Source organism: Tasmannia lanceolata, unplaced genomic scaffold (assembly GCF_043159265.1).
Source record: "Tasmannia lanceolata isolate RefF3 unplaced genomic scaffold, GAP_Taslan_0.1 ptg000015l, whole genome shotgun sequence".
Lineage (NCBI taxonomy): Eukaryota > Viridiplantae > Streptophyta > Magnoliopsida > Canellales > Winteraceae > Tasmannia > Tasmannia lanceolata.
Window position 1 is genome coordinate 62,908,553 of NW_027518692.1, and position 14,629 is coordinate 62,923,181.

The following is a 14,629-nucleotide window of genomic DNA, read 5'->3' on the forward strand; positions in this document are numbered from 1 at the left end:
TTATCCTCTTTGAACATCATACATCTATGATGTCTCATTTCCTTGGAATCCGTACAAATACGGTATTTCATTCTCTTCGAGTCCATACAACTATGGTCTCTTATACTCTCTGAACATCATACAACTATGATGTCTCATTCCCTTGGAATCCATACAAATACGGTATTTCATTCTCTTCGAGTCCATACAACTATGGTCTCTTATCCCCTTTGAACATCATACAACTATGATGTTTCATTTCCTAAAAAAAAATTAAAAAAAAATAATAAATTAAAAAAAATTCATCAAATCCAATCCCCGATTCAAAAAAATAATAATAAATCCAATCCTATGAAAAATCTCTAAATTCTTCGAGCCCGTTTGAGAACGGTGCCTCTTTTCTTCGAGTCCATACAACTATGGTCTCTTATCCCCTTTGAACATCATACAACTATGATGTCTCATTTCCTTGGAATCCGTACAAATACGGTATTTCATTCTCTTCGAGTCCATACAACTATGGTCTCTTATCCTCTTTGAACATCATACAACTATGATGTCTCATTTCCTTGGAATCCGTACAAATACGGTATTTCATTCTCTTCGAGTCCATACAACTATGATCTCTTATACCCTTTGAACATCATACAACTATGATGTCTCATTTCCTTGGAATCCGTACAAATACGGTATTTCATTCTCTTCGAGTCCATACAACTATGGTCTCTTATCCCCTTTGAACATCATACAACTATGATGTCTCATTTCCTTCGAATCCGTATAAATACGGTATTTCATCTTGCCCAAGCCCATTCAAAAATGATGCTGCGTTTTCATTAAGAATCTTTCAAAAGTCATCCATTATTCTCTCTGAGACCATTTGAAAATGACGTCTCATTTCCTCTGAAGCTGTTCAAAAGCGATATTCCTTTCCCTCCGAAAATCCATTTGAAAATGGTATCCCATTTCTCTCGTTGCCAGCGGCACCGCAGCGGGTTTGTTTTATTGCATTCCAATTCTAGGATTTCATCTAAGGTCTTGCATTATATTAGGTTGCATTGTGTTTAGGGGGTTCTTTGTCGATTAAAGCTACGCAAAATGGTTCTGTCATTTTGACTTTGGTATTCGATGAGTACGTCGTCTCTACCAAAGAGGGGCATCTGTAGACACCCACATTTTGCCTTACTTTAACCAAACAATAACCTAATATATTGATCCGTAGAATTTCATTGGTAAAGTATGCATCCTCAAATTTTTTGAAAAAAACAAAATGATAAAGAGATGTACCTGGTGAGATGATTAGATCCGAAAAATTGAAAAATACCCTGATTGGTGAATTTAGTGTGTTAAATCCATGTGAGAACCCCCTCTATCATTGATTTATATGTTTTAGGTCATTAATATCTTGATCTGACTTTACGGATCATCAATCGGGACAAAATAAGCTAGGGTCACTTCATAGCCCGGACCCTGATTCCATTCCGAGACCCGATTTCCGTAAATCGTTAGATCAATGGCAGATCTTGACCTGGGTCTAACCATCCAAAATCACCTAACCTCTCCTCTCATCCTAACCACCCAAACCTCACCTAACCTCACCTAACCTCTCCTCTCATCCTAACCATCCAAACCTCACCTAACCTCACCTAACCTCACCTAACCACCTAACCTCACCTAACCTCACCTAACCTCACCTAACCTCACCTAACCTCCTATCCCATTCTCCTATAAATACCCTCTCATCCCACCATCCAAAGAAAAAAAAGGAGGAGAAGAAGGGGAGAACCCCTCTCTTAGAAAATTCAAGCCCTTTCTCTAGACCGAATCCCTCTTCTCCATAAGTTTGCATGGAATATCTTTTACAAAAAGGTATGCCTTTTGGAATTTTATTTTCTTTTCTATATTTGTATGATTGAGTGTTGTTTTGCGTATATTTTGGTTACTGTCATGTTTAATTTCGTACCGGTTTGGCCTTTGTCATGTTCTCACTTATGCTAAATATAATTAATGTGTTAGGGTCATTAGAACCTATTAGAGTGGGATTTTAAAATCATTAGCTTTTTTTTAGGAATTTCGGATTTGTTTTGGGAAAACAATTCATTAAAAATTTTGAACATTTACAAGAAAGAAAACTTGAATTTTACATGAATTATCAAAACCCATTTAATTTGGCTTACAAAACCTCCATCTTTCAATTGATAACAACAGCCCCCACTCCAATTTGATAACAACAGCCCCACTCAATCTCAAGAACCCAATATCCATACCCCACCTTGCCAAGTAGATAAAAACAACCCCTTTTTCAAACATCCCATTTGAATCTAATCTCAGGCCTATTCAAGCCATTTTTCATATTCACCGTCTTTTAATCACTAAAAAAATAAGAACTATCAAAAGAAAACATGGGGGTGCCAATATCATTCCCGTCATAGTGCTAGCTGTTAGACTTTAAACAGATTTTCGACCTCTAAACAACAGAATCGTGGGAAATGGTTAACTACAAAGTCGTAGATATTTTCGTTCCGTTTCCAACGAGTATTCGTGCTAGATCAGACGGCGAGCGGTTAAAAAGTTAAGTCCAAAATGGTTGCGGCACACCTTTAGGCATTTCCAGTTTAATGTTGCTGTCCTTTTGTTTGCAACACAAATTCGAACCTCTAAATCACAGATTTACAAACAATGGAGAACTACAAAGTTGTAGCCCTATAAAAGATCTTTCCAACGCATGTTTGTACGTTGAATTTGGCCAAGCTGTTAAAAGAGTTACGACAGTTTTAGTGGGCTGCATTTGTTAGATCTTTTAATGGTCAATGGTTTGTCGAATTTGTGCAATTGTCAAAACTTGGTTGTGTTAACGTCATTTTCCAAACCAAAATCGAAAGACATTAATCTAAAGTACATCCAACCTAAAATTAACAAAACTAAAATTCACCCATTTAAAATCCACTGATAAAAATCCGTTAAAAGCCATTAACCAAAAGACCACTAAAAATTTCAAGTGAAACTAAAACCTTCTAAATAAACAACTTTAAAAGCTACCAAACACACTAAATACCTTCAGATAATAAAAGCTTCAAGAAAACTTTAAAAGTTTCCACAAGCCCAAAAGAATTCGAGATTCCCAAGAGCCGGTGGATTCAAAATTCCTTTAGGAACCCTTAGAGCCCAATTTAGGAACACTGGTGTCGTGTCCTAAGTTTTAGGGAGTCTTAGGTTTTAGGGAGTCCTAGAGTCAGGAGTCCAGCCTCATCACAGACGCTTGCTATGTATAGCAACCGTGCCATAGGTCTAGTTACACTAGTCACCCACTCTTTCCCTAGGACAAGCCTAGTAAACTAGGATGTAGGCTAACCTGCATTAGTCTAAGGGAGAACTTGCATTTAGATAAGAATCATATAACATCTTAGATGAAATCCTAGGATAATAAAATCCTCAACTTGAATTAAATAACTTCTCTTAAAACTGTTGAAACAGTCAATCCAGTCTAGATCGGTGTCCTAGTTGAGTTAGGCATAAGTAGCTTAGCTTAGGTGCACCGAACTACGTCGACTCTGATCCCAGTGAGGCTTGGGTACGTAGGCAGCTTGGATGTCTGATGGCATACCACCCGCGAGTCGGCACCACAACAAATTGTGGTGTTTTGTATATTAATTTTCTTGTAAATACTTAATCAAATCACTTAGGACTTTCCATGAAATTAGAATTCTAGGAGAACTTTCACTTAGATTGAATCCAGACAAATTAATAAATCAAGATACACATTTAGGATTCTCATTGAAATTAGATCATATGATGCATGTCACTTAGTTCGCACATTAACATAGAGTTGAATGAGCCATTTAAAATAAATTTAAAAGAGTTAGCTTTTGGAATCGAAGACCGATTATCGGGCAGGAATGGTGCATGTGGCGGATAACTCTCCATACCTTCCATTCTCGTAACCAGGTAGCGAGTCTAGATTTCTGGTTAATTTCGGGTCCTAGATCCCACATCTAGGTGGCGACTCTGTCAGTCTCTTTCGTGTGGAATTCGGATTGCCTTAGTGATCCCAAGTTCACATGAAAGACGAATTCAAATCAATAATTAAATGCACACGCCAATCGCGTGGGTACGAGAGACCAAGAGAGAGAGCGCGGCGGCTCGCGCCCCACCCCTCTCGCGGGATCGGGTACCACAGTTGCACCCAGGTTCCCTCCTGGTTGCACCCTGGTTCCCCAGCTGGTTCGCACCCTGGTTCCCTGCTGGTTCGCACCCAGGTTCGCTGCTGGTTGCACCCAGGTTCCCTGCTGGTTGCACCCTGGTTCCCCTGCTGGTTCGCACCCTGGTTCCCTGCTGGTTCGCACCCTGGTGCACCCTGGTCCGCACCCTGGTTTGTACCCTGCTTCCTCCTAGTTAGACCATGGCTAGTCTCGGGTTTGCTCCTAACTTAGACCCGACTCACTTGACCCTAACCATTAACCCAATCCAACCAAGTAATATCCCAACACAATCCGAGTCGCATGTCTGAATCCATTTGGCCGAATCTCATAAGCCCGCCCATTTTGAATTCCCAAAATTCAAACCCTTGATGATTCCTGTATGCTCAATTCTTTGATGCAAATTCCCAATTCCAAAATCCCATTGCTAAATCAATGTTTCTGAATCTCAAGTCCAATGCTCAAATACAAACCCGATTCCTGATCCAAATACCAATCCTGTTTTCCAAAATCCAAGTAACCTCCCCAGCGGAACTACGTGTGGCTTGATCCCCATCGCGGGGTACGTAGGCAATTTGGCACTCCCAAGTTCAGTCGCACCTTTCTCTATCTTTCTCATTCCCTCACACTATTTCATCATCTCTTCCATCCCTTTTTTCACTAACCTCGAGAATTTAAATCGATTTGTCTTGTGTCTTTCAGAACCGTTGGATCACGGTTTCCGTCGTAAGGACCCTTAGAGCCCAATTTAGGAACACCGGTGTCGTGTCGTGTCCTAAGTTTTAGGGAGTCCTAGAGTTAGGAGTCCGGCCTCATCACGGACGCTTGCTATGTATAGCAACCGTGCCATAGGTCTAGTTACACTAGTCACCCAATCTTTCCCTAGGACAAGCCTAGTAAACTAGGATGTAAGGCAAACCTGCATTAGTCTAAGGGACCATTTGCATTTAGATGAGAATCATATAGCATCTTAGATGAAATCCTAAGATAATAAAATCTTCAACTTGAATTAAATAACTTCTCCTAAAACTGTTGAAACAGTCAATCCCGTCTAGGTCGGTGTCTTAGTTGAGTTAGGCATATGTAATTTAGCTTAGGTGCACCGAACTACGTCGACTCTGATCCCAGTGAGGCTTGGGTACGTAGGCAGCTTGGATGTCTGATGGCATACCACCCGCGAGTCGGCACCACAAACAAATTGTGGTGTTTTGTATATTAATTTTCTTGTAAATGCTTAATCAAATCACTTAGGACTTTCCATGAAATTAGAATTTTAGGAGAACTTTCACTTAGATTGAATCCAGACAAATTAATAAATCAAGATACACATTTAGGATTCACATTGAAATTAGATCATAGGATGCATGTCACTTAGTTCGCACATTAACATAGAGTTGAATGAGCCATTTAAAATAAATTTAAAAGAGTTAGCTTTTGGAATCGAAGACCGATTATCGGGCAAGAATGGTGCATGTGGTGGATAACTCCCCATACCTTCCATTCTCGTAACCAGGTAGCGAGTCTAGATTTCTGGTTAATTACGGGTCCTAGATCCCACATCTAGGTGGCGACTCTGTCAGTCTCTTTCGTGTGTAATTCGGATTGCCTTAGTGATCCCAAGTTCACAGGAAAGATTAATTCAAATCAATAATAAAATGCACACGCCAATCGCGTGGATACGAGAGACCAAGAGAGAGAGAGCGGCGGCTCGCGCCCCACACCCCTCTCGCGGGATCAGGGTACCACAGTAATGATTGAGCCCCAGACTTTATAAATGTACTTTGGCAATTTTGAGTCATGATCTCCCGCCTCCCGGGGTATACTCTTACCTTTTCCACAAGCATTGGAATCTGTAAGTTCCTTCATATGACTTACATTCTCTAATATCTAACCCTTTCAATATCTGATATTTGTTCGATCCAGTTCTTAGATGCTACTTTTTCCTTTCTTTTCTATCATACTGATTAGGGCTGCAACAGGGTCGGCTTGGGTCGGGTTTTTCAAAACCCTAGCCTAACCCTGGATCCCATTATCTCGGCCCTGACCCGCCCTGACCCTGAGTCAGGGCCGAAAAACCTCAACCCATTGCCCGCCCTACAGGGCTCAGCGCGGCCCTGGCCCGCCCTGATTGACCCTAGTGCAAATACCTGTTAAAAGTGCCAAAAATAAAGCAACCACATATCATATGGAACAAAATGATCAATAGACTGAGAAAGGGATCAAAATAAGACAATATGAATTCAACAACATGATAAGTAGCAAAGACAATTAATAATAATCTAAAGAAACATCAATCCAAGATAACAGAAAACATTAGCAAAAGAAACATGGACAGATGGTTCAATTCTATAATAGAAAACTTAGGGTCGGGCCGACCAGAGGTATTAACCCTGAACCCGAACCAACCCTGAGTCAGGGCCTAAAAAATGAATCCTGACTTGCCCTCAGGGTTGGAAAGTCCAGCCCTGACCCTGTTCGGGCTCAGGGCAGGTCAGGGCTGACAAGGCCAAACTTGCACCCCTAATACTGATATTGGAAAATTGCGGAAGGAAAGATAAACTAGAGGAAAGATCTGTACATCCTAACATGCCCCTCAAACGTAAGTTTGACTATAATAGAGTATTATCTCTAAAAAATAATTAGAATCCATTAATTGTTGAAGAATATGTGAAAAAACCAATTACTCAAAGCTTAAGCTATTAGAGATGGTGTTATTTAATCATTTATACTTCATAACTCCCCCTCATTTGTGGCCGCTCCTTTTTTGGATTGGCCATACGCATGGCACATGTGGTGTGGATTTGCCTTTTCAGGAATGCACTTCGACTAAGGCATCACAACTTAAACAAATCAGTTTTCAAAATTAGAAAGATAATGTGAAAAAGAGACAATGTCGGCAATTATCGACAGTAGTATGACTGCTTAAACATTAACCGTTAGATTGCTTGGATGACAGATTAGGTAATTATGTTTTTTAATGGTAGATTAGGCAATTGAGTTAGATTAAGTAGATATATTAAATTAGGATTATCTCTTCCTAAACATTTTTTAAATGGCAAAGAATTATATTTCTAAAGATTTTCCATATCTTATCATTATCACCTTCCTTATTTACTCCCTTAAGTGTACTATATATATAAACACCTGTGAGGACATATTGCGACCGGCCCCGATTAATATAATATATTTCTTTTACGTACATAAGCTTCTGATAATGTAAGTAGAACTAGATACTGTTCTGGTTTTCATGGAATGTGAAACACGATTCTTTTATGTAATTATCGTGGCTTTCAATTATCGATAGATGCTGACCTTTTTGGACATGGGCTTGTGCTTAGTTTCTTATTGGGATTTGCTAGGCAATTTCTATGAAAGCCATTTGCTTATTTTTGTACAGATTTTATCTTATTCATTTAATTCATGAGGTGGGAGAAAGAAAGTGGGAATCCAGATAAACATTTAATTCATGAAGTGGGAGAAAGAAAGTGGGAATCCTGTTTCTCTCAGGCAAAAGTGGGAAAAGGATATAAAGATAAATAAGAGGGTTGCTAGCAAAGGGGGAATCCCGTTTGAAAAAAGGTTTCGGAACATTTGATATAGGAAATTTGGACAAACGGTCCCAAAAAATATCTGAAATAGTGAGACGGTACCACCGAATTTGAAACTTGTAAAATGGGGCCATTTTGCTTTTCCTGACACTGTTTTTGACAGAAATACTCCTCAGGTTGTTTTCTTCAAAATTAAAAAATTACAGCCATTTTTCACCGTTTACAGCGAGAAGAGAGAGATGTCGTCTTCCTTGCCTCCATCGGAGAAATCAGGGCATTTTTCCCTCCCATCGTCTGCGAAGAAACTGGTATGGGTTTCACTCCTCTCCTTTGCTAGGATTTTTGTTGGTAATATTTTAGGGTTTCAGCCACTTTGACATTATTAAAACCCTACTACATCGTTTTGGGGAAGAAGATCGAAACAAAGATTTAAGGTTTTAGACCGTTTGACCAATCTTATAGGTTTGTACTGTAAGATCTTCAGAGCAACAAAAATCTGAGGCTCAGGGGTATTTAGTTCTTTTTTTACAAGCCTTTTTTACTTGCTCTTTTTACAGCAGGAGAGAGAGAGACGACGGCCCTTCAAAGGAAAAATAGTACTTCTAAATTTTCTTACTTTTGTTACCCACAAAATTAGATAACTTCAACCAACCCTACACAATTTTTACTTTGAAGGACCTTCAATTTATGATAACATCTGTTAAAAATTTTCAATGAAATTTTCTTCTTCATGTTTTTTTGAAATCCCAGGCGTTGGTGGAAAATCTTCGCCGTCAAAATTCTCTTCGCGTAGGTGAGTAATTTTTGGACTACCACTATGGAATTAGTCACAAACGTAAAGAAGACTTACACCGTCTTCTATTTATGTTTTTAGCAGCATGGCAATTCACTTTTGTTTTCTTTGAACAAAGTAAAATCGGATGTAAAATGAGACCTAAAAATTTCATGGTGTGACGCAAGTTTTAAGTTTTAACCCCGTCAAAAAAATAAAATAAAGAAGAACATACCTTTTTATCTCTTCTATTTTGTCTTTGCCTACCGATATATGAGTATTTGTAAATTACTTTACCACTTAGACGTAAAATTTTAATATTTCTTTGGAGAAATTTGTATATTTGTAAAAAACCTAAAGCTCACTCTCTTGCTATCTAATCCTCTCCCCTATTAGCTGACACTTGGCAACTTTAGAGTAAAATAATTTTGCACAAATCGAAGGAAAAACCCTATTAATTTCCTAAAATGCTTATGCGTTAAATAATTTTGCACAAATTATTGGCCGCCCTCCTCACATGCTTCATGACAGCCGATGACCCTGATATAATCTCATGGATCTCCTCTATGCCTACACACCACACACACACACACACACACACACTAGGGTTATTGATTGGTTAATGGACTCTAACCCATGTAATCCCATTATACCGGTCCATTATCTTATTGGGCTTATATTATAACATACATGGGGGTGAAGATATGACTTCACTTAATAGTTAATAGCACAACATTATATCAAGCCGTACCAATTATAAGGTACGAGATCTTCCATGTCAAATCTTCCGCTATGGGCCCAGTAGATCGATAGTCTGGCATTTGGATCACTAAAAAGAGTTGGACCCCACTTGTCTTATATACAGTATTTAGTAGCGCAACACCTTGTAATTTCTCCTTTCTTTTTACGAGAAATATTATCGTTGACACTAGTAAATCAGTTTTTTTTTTTTCGCCCATCAAAATTGGTCATTATTTGCAAATAAGATTATTTTCATTTAACATTATTTGAAGATTTGAAAATAAGGTGTCTAAGTATACACTCGGGGCTCATTAATGCTCCATGAATTTTCATCTCTTATATCTTATTGGGTTTACTAGGAACCGACATTTTTCCTATGATGATACTTTATACTCTTTTATTTCCAAAAAGTAGCTTCTTAGAAAATGTGGTTCAAATATATACAAGAGAATAGTAATGATTTTCAAAGTAGATACTATATGTCAGTACATAAGAACGTTACATTAATGATCTAAAATCTAAACCTTACGTAACAACACCCCCCTAGTCCTAGTATGACAGTTGGACCCAAATATATGCAATTTTTGTAATATGATAACGGGCAATGATAAATTCGCACCTCCCGTGGGATGATTCGCGCCCCTGTAACGTGAATTGACGTTAAAAAGCGTCAAAAGTCTGCCACATACCCTCAACTGGCCTCAAGGGTACGAATTATCCTACAGTGTGCAAATTTATCATTACCCTTATTCTAGTGCTGTGGGGACATTATTATGTCGCCTGATTTGTGCCCCTTTTCTTTTCCAGACCATCCTCATTAGTATAAATGGATGAGTCATAAATACACTCGAAGGGGATGGCAGAGGGAAGAAAAAGGGGGTGTGTGAATATATCAATTCATTTTTCTTCTAGACCATATCAGGTGGGCCCATCAGAATTGTAGTTCGGAAGTAAATGTTGAACAGATGTGGTGGATCGATTATAAGGACTTGGGCACCCTTCCCTCCTTAACAGCTAGCTTTTAAGGGTGAGTGAACGAGGAATACTTTGTGCTCCTTTTTAAACATTTTCACCGTTACCGAGTTGTCAGCGAGACAACTCATTTGCCTCGCTTTTTCTTTCAATTCCCGAATTCCGTGAACCTAGGGAATAGTTGGTTTATGGGATGTTTTCCCTACGCTATAAGACAACTATACACAATTATTTGATGTATAGCTAGTTCTTCACCAGTGGCCTTATTGTATATGGTCCGAGTTGCCTAGGCAGTGGGACCCATTCTAACTTTCGGCTGGCTTGCAGGCACTGTTATGTTCCATCCTAAAAGACACTTATTGAGCCCACTTGTACCTTGTGCACGTGATCAGATCCATTGATCCAAATAGAAACCATATTGTCGGGACGATATCTATGAGGATTGGGGCGATGCCACATGAGAGGAAAGGGGGGCAATTAATTTTTTGGAAAAAAAAAATATACCTTCATGTTTTAATATTTTTTTATCTTTACCCCTTTTTTAAAAAAATATGCCCCCCTTTCCAATCATCCCTAAGATAGAAAATAAGTTTAAAATTTTAATTTTACCATTTTTATCTCCATTTTTTGTGCAAAATTTACTATAATTTTTGCCCCCTTGTGCAAAATTTCAGATAGAAATTTTTTCTATCTTAATTTTAAGATAGATAAAAAAATTACTATAATTTTTGCCCCCCTTGTGCAAAATTTCTGGCATCGCCCTGATGAGGAACACGTTGATCGGATAATCCTTAGCTTTAGATCCATCAAACCCAATTTAGCGAATCTAACTGCAACGTTGACATTGTTGGTTATGGTGTATGCGATGCAGGCATGGAACAACAGCAAACAAGAGTGTCCGGCACAGAGTCACAGTAAACACCAAGGCGGAAAGGTTTTCGGTGGCTTTTTTCATGTGTCCATCCTCCGACATCCTGATAGAGAGTTACACAGAGGCTTCGATGTATAGAAAATTTACCTTCAACGAATATCGACAGCAAGTAAAACAGGATGTTAAAACATTTGGCTCCAAAGTCGGGCTCCCTAGATTTCTCATATGAATAAAATGACATTAGCCTTGGAAAATTACGTATCAAGAAAAGCAGGTGATCGCTATATTGGAGAAGTAATATGAGCTTATGTATGTTCCTCCAACATGGATTGTTTCCAAGATCATTTGATCATTGGTTAAGATGTATGATCTTGTGTCCTAAGGGGGAATTTGTTACAAATTAGAAATGTTCAAAATGAATGTCATGGCAAGTGATCATACAAATATTATTATATATTATAATTACTTAAAGGATCATGGTATCAATTTCTTGACAACAAAGATATTTGGGATTTTCTTTTACTTTTCTATTTTATTTATGTGAATATTTTCTGCAAGGCTAATGAATTTCATCTGATTAGGGCGAGAATTTACCACTAGACAAGGAGTGAGATTTTGGTGTTAAAATGGGAAAGGTGATGTGACACCCTCTGGCATAAGCATGCAAGGGTAAATTGAGTCACTTCCTAGCTTAAGAACTTAGCAATTAGATCAATCCTCAAGAATGACCATGATCACTCTGGGCTCTATCATTGTGTAGGGTTGTTTAGCGTACACCCCTAAGGCTGTGTCACGTTATTCCTACATCGTAGATAAACATGACAAACTTGAGACTATTCTCTCTGAATAGGAGTATTGCACACATTTGATTACATTTCTTTTGAAATAATATTGCACGATTATTCAATGCCAAACCCCTCATGCAAGCAGATTTTTTTTATGGAAATCATTACTCTCTTTCTCTCTCTCATAATTTGACACATTGAGGAAGTTGCAATCTTCCCAAATATCAGATTTCCATAAACTGTGAATATTTTATCTTAATAATTGCACGGCAAAAAACATCTATGCTTCTTGTTCCTCAGATGTGACAAATAAATTTTATTTAGAGCCATGGGCATTTAAGAGGCAAGGATTCTATTGTAGATCTAAAAAAAGTTTAAAATTTCGGGAAACTGCATAGATGATAAGCCACAGGGCAACAATGGGCTTATCAGCAAGAAAATGCAAATGAAAAAGTGGGCCAACTGATCACCTCTCTGTAACAAAACAAAATTCCATAACCGTTACATGTACGTGGAACAAAGTGTTTTTGCATGCAATGCATCTGGGGCAATCCAACCTGACCTAATCCTCTCAAGATCAACGTGCTCATCTCTCCTCTCCACATGCCCTCACATGCAAACCTCAAAAACCCTATAAATAAACCCTAACTTCTCATAATCAAACCATCCCTTCCCATTTGATTTCAGTCTTTCATCAACAAAACACAAAAATGGCAACACCCACATCCACTTTCACAGTCCTAGCCCTTCTTCTGGTTGTTTTTGTGGCCCTAGCGGAGTCCTCCATCTACAGAACAACCATAACCACCTCCGAAATCACCGATGAAAATGAAAGCCAATCTGAACGTTGCAGAAGGGAGGTGAGCATGGAGCAAATGAGAGAGTGCCGCCAATATTTGCAATCAGGGAGGCGTCAGGTGCTTAGGGGTGGCGTTATCAACCAACAGGTGCCACAAATGTGCTGCGAACGACTTAGGCAGGTGAGGGAGGACTGTAGGTGTGAGGCTGTGAAACAAATGGCTGAGGAACAAATGGGAGAAGTGAGAGGAGAAGAAATGCAGGAGATGATAAGAAGGGCTGAAAACCTTCCGGACATGTGTGGGATGAGGCCCCAGCACTGTGACATCCGTGGACGCGCCTACTAGACGGAGAGTTTAGTAGGCTCTAATAAAATGCGCAAGGTAGTTGCGCAAATAATAAAACCCTGCCTTTTCTAGATAGAGACTATATGCTATAGAGCACATCATCGTGTGTTTTCTTTTTTTGTGCACTTGAATGGGTAATGGTAATCAACAAATAAATAAAGGGGTTGCGTGTTTATGAAGTCTCTCTCTCTCTCTCTCTCTCTCTCTTGATTTTAAATATTTTTATCAGCTCTTCAAGTTTTGGTTAGGGAAAGCATGGAAGGGTCAAAATAAACCCTTGAATGCCATTCAAAAAAAAAAAAAAAAAAACTTTGGTATCTTAGAAACCATCTAATCGGTAAGATTTGCCAATTGGCTATTTAATTTTTAGGGATTCCAAAGAAGAGGAGTTGAGAGCTATCTTGAGATGGTATTAGAATTACTAAGGCTCTGTTCCTTTCTTTTCTCCGGAAAGGAAAGGATTTCGTTTTCCTTTCTAGGTGACATGGCAGAAGGAAAAGGAATCCAAGAAAATTGTCAAGGAAAATGTTTCGTTTTCTTTGGAAAGCCTCTTTCCGATATATTTAATCGGAAACCAAATCTCGATTAACAGGAAAAAGTCAATTTCCACGTCATTTTCAGCTTTTAAATAAGAAATTCCACCTGATAATATTTTTCCTTGGAAAAGAAGTGAACACAAAAATTCTGTCTTGCCAAGGAAAAAAAGGTTGTTTTTCAGGAAAAACAGCACCAGGTAAAAGAAGTGAACATATAGCCCTGTTTGGATTGCAAGAACAACTTTTCTTTTTTAGAAAAAGTTTTCTTGGAAATTTTTTTCTTCCCCAATTTAGCGGAAGATTATAATTATGGTTAATTTAGAGGGATAACATCATAAATTGAAAATAACTCTAGATAAAAACTGAATAGGCTTGGTTCAAGTTTTATTTTTTCATGGGTAAAAGGAGTAAGAAATTTTAGAAATATTTTTCCTTTCCAAACTTTCCTAGAAAATTCCTGCAATCCAAACAGGGCCATATCTGTTTGGTTGCCGGGTTTTTTTTTGTTCCTGGGATTTATGTGGGGTTGCTTGAACTGTTGGGAAGAAAAAAATTCTTCTCAAGCTTATTTTTGGTTCCTAGGTTTATTTTTGTTCCTGGGATTATTTTGGGATGGGATGAAAAGCCAATCATTACAAAAGTGGGATTAAAAAATTCACCACACAAGCAATCATTACAAGAGTGGGATTAAAAAAAACCTAGTGCTAAAAGGCAACCAAACATGGGATGGGACTAAAATTTTACTAAAACTTCCTGGGACAAAATTTTTACTGGCAACCAAACGGAGATGATTGCATGGTATTATAATCACTGAGGAAAGGAATTTAAGTAAGTTGATTGTAGAGGGAGACTAGCTCCATCCACCATTCCACTACCCATGACGATTTGCAGACATGTTAGATGAGATCTGGAGCTCATGACATATTTTACAATTTTGCCTCCAGCCTGGGAAGTTTACCTTTTTCAGTTTTTTTTAATCCTTCATTGGCAATCTTGATTGTGTATCCTTTTTTAATTTTCTGTATACAAAGGTCTTTTTACCATTAAAAGAAGAAAACTAACCATTAACAATCACAGTACGCCG

General features: G+C 38.4%; 1 long non-coding RNA gene and 1 pseudogene across 4 annotated transcripts; both read left to right on the plus strand.

Moving 5' to 3' along the window:
• The first annotated feature begins 630 nt into the window (after positions 1-630).
• Positions 631-11,566, plus strand: LOC143892948 (uncharacterized). Of its 4 annotated transcripts, none has more exons than XR_013255663.1 (5): positions 631-1,848; positions 7,887-8,031; positions 8,474-8,516; positions 10,149-10,263; positions 11,080-11,566. It is a non-coding gene; the product is annotated as an uncharacterized LOC143892948 (long non-coding RNA). The 4 variants fall into 4 exon arrangements; XR_013255661.1 differs by having other exon boundaries at positions 7,950-8,031; XR_013255662.1 differs by lacking the exon at positions 10,149-10,263 and having other exon boundaries at positions 7,950-8,031.
• Positions 11,567-12,574: 1,008 nt separating this feature from the next.
• On the plus strand, positions 12,575-13,009 carry LOC143892142 (2S seed storage albumin protein pseudogene; annotated as a pseudogene).
• The last annotated feature ends 1,620 nt before the right edge of the window (positions 13,010-14,629 follow it).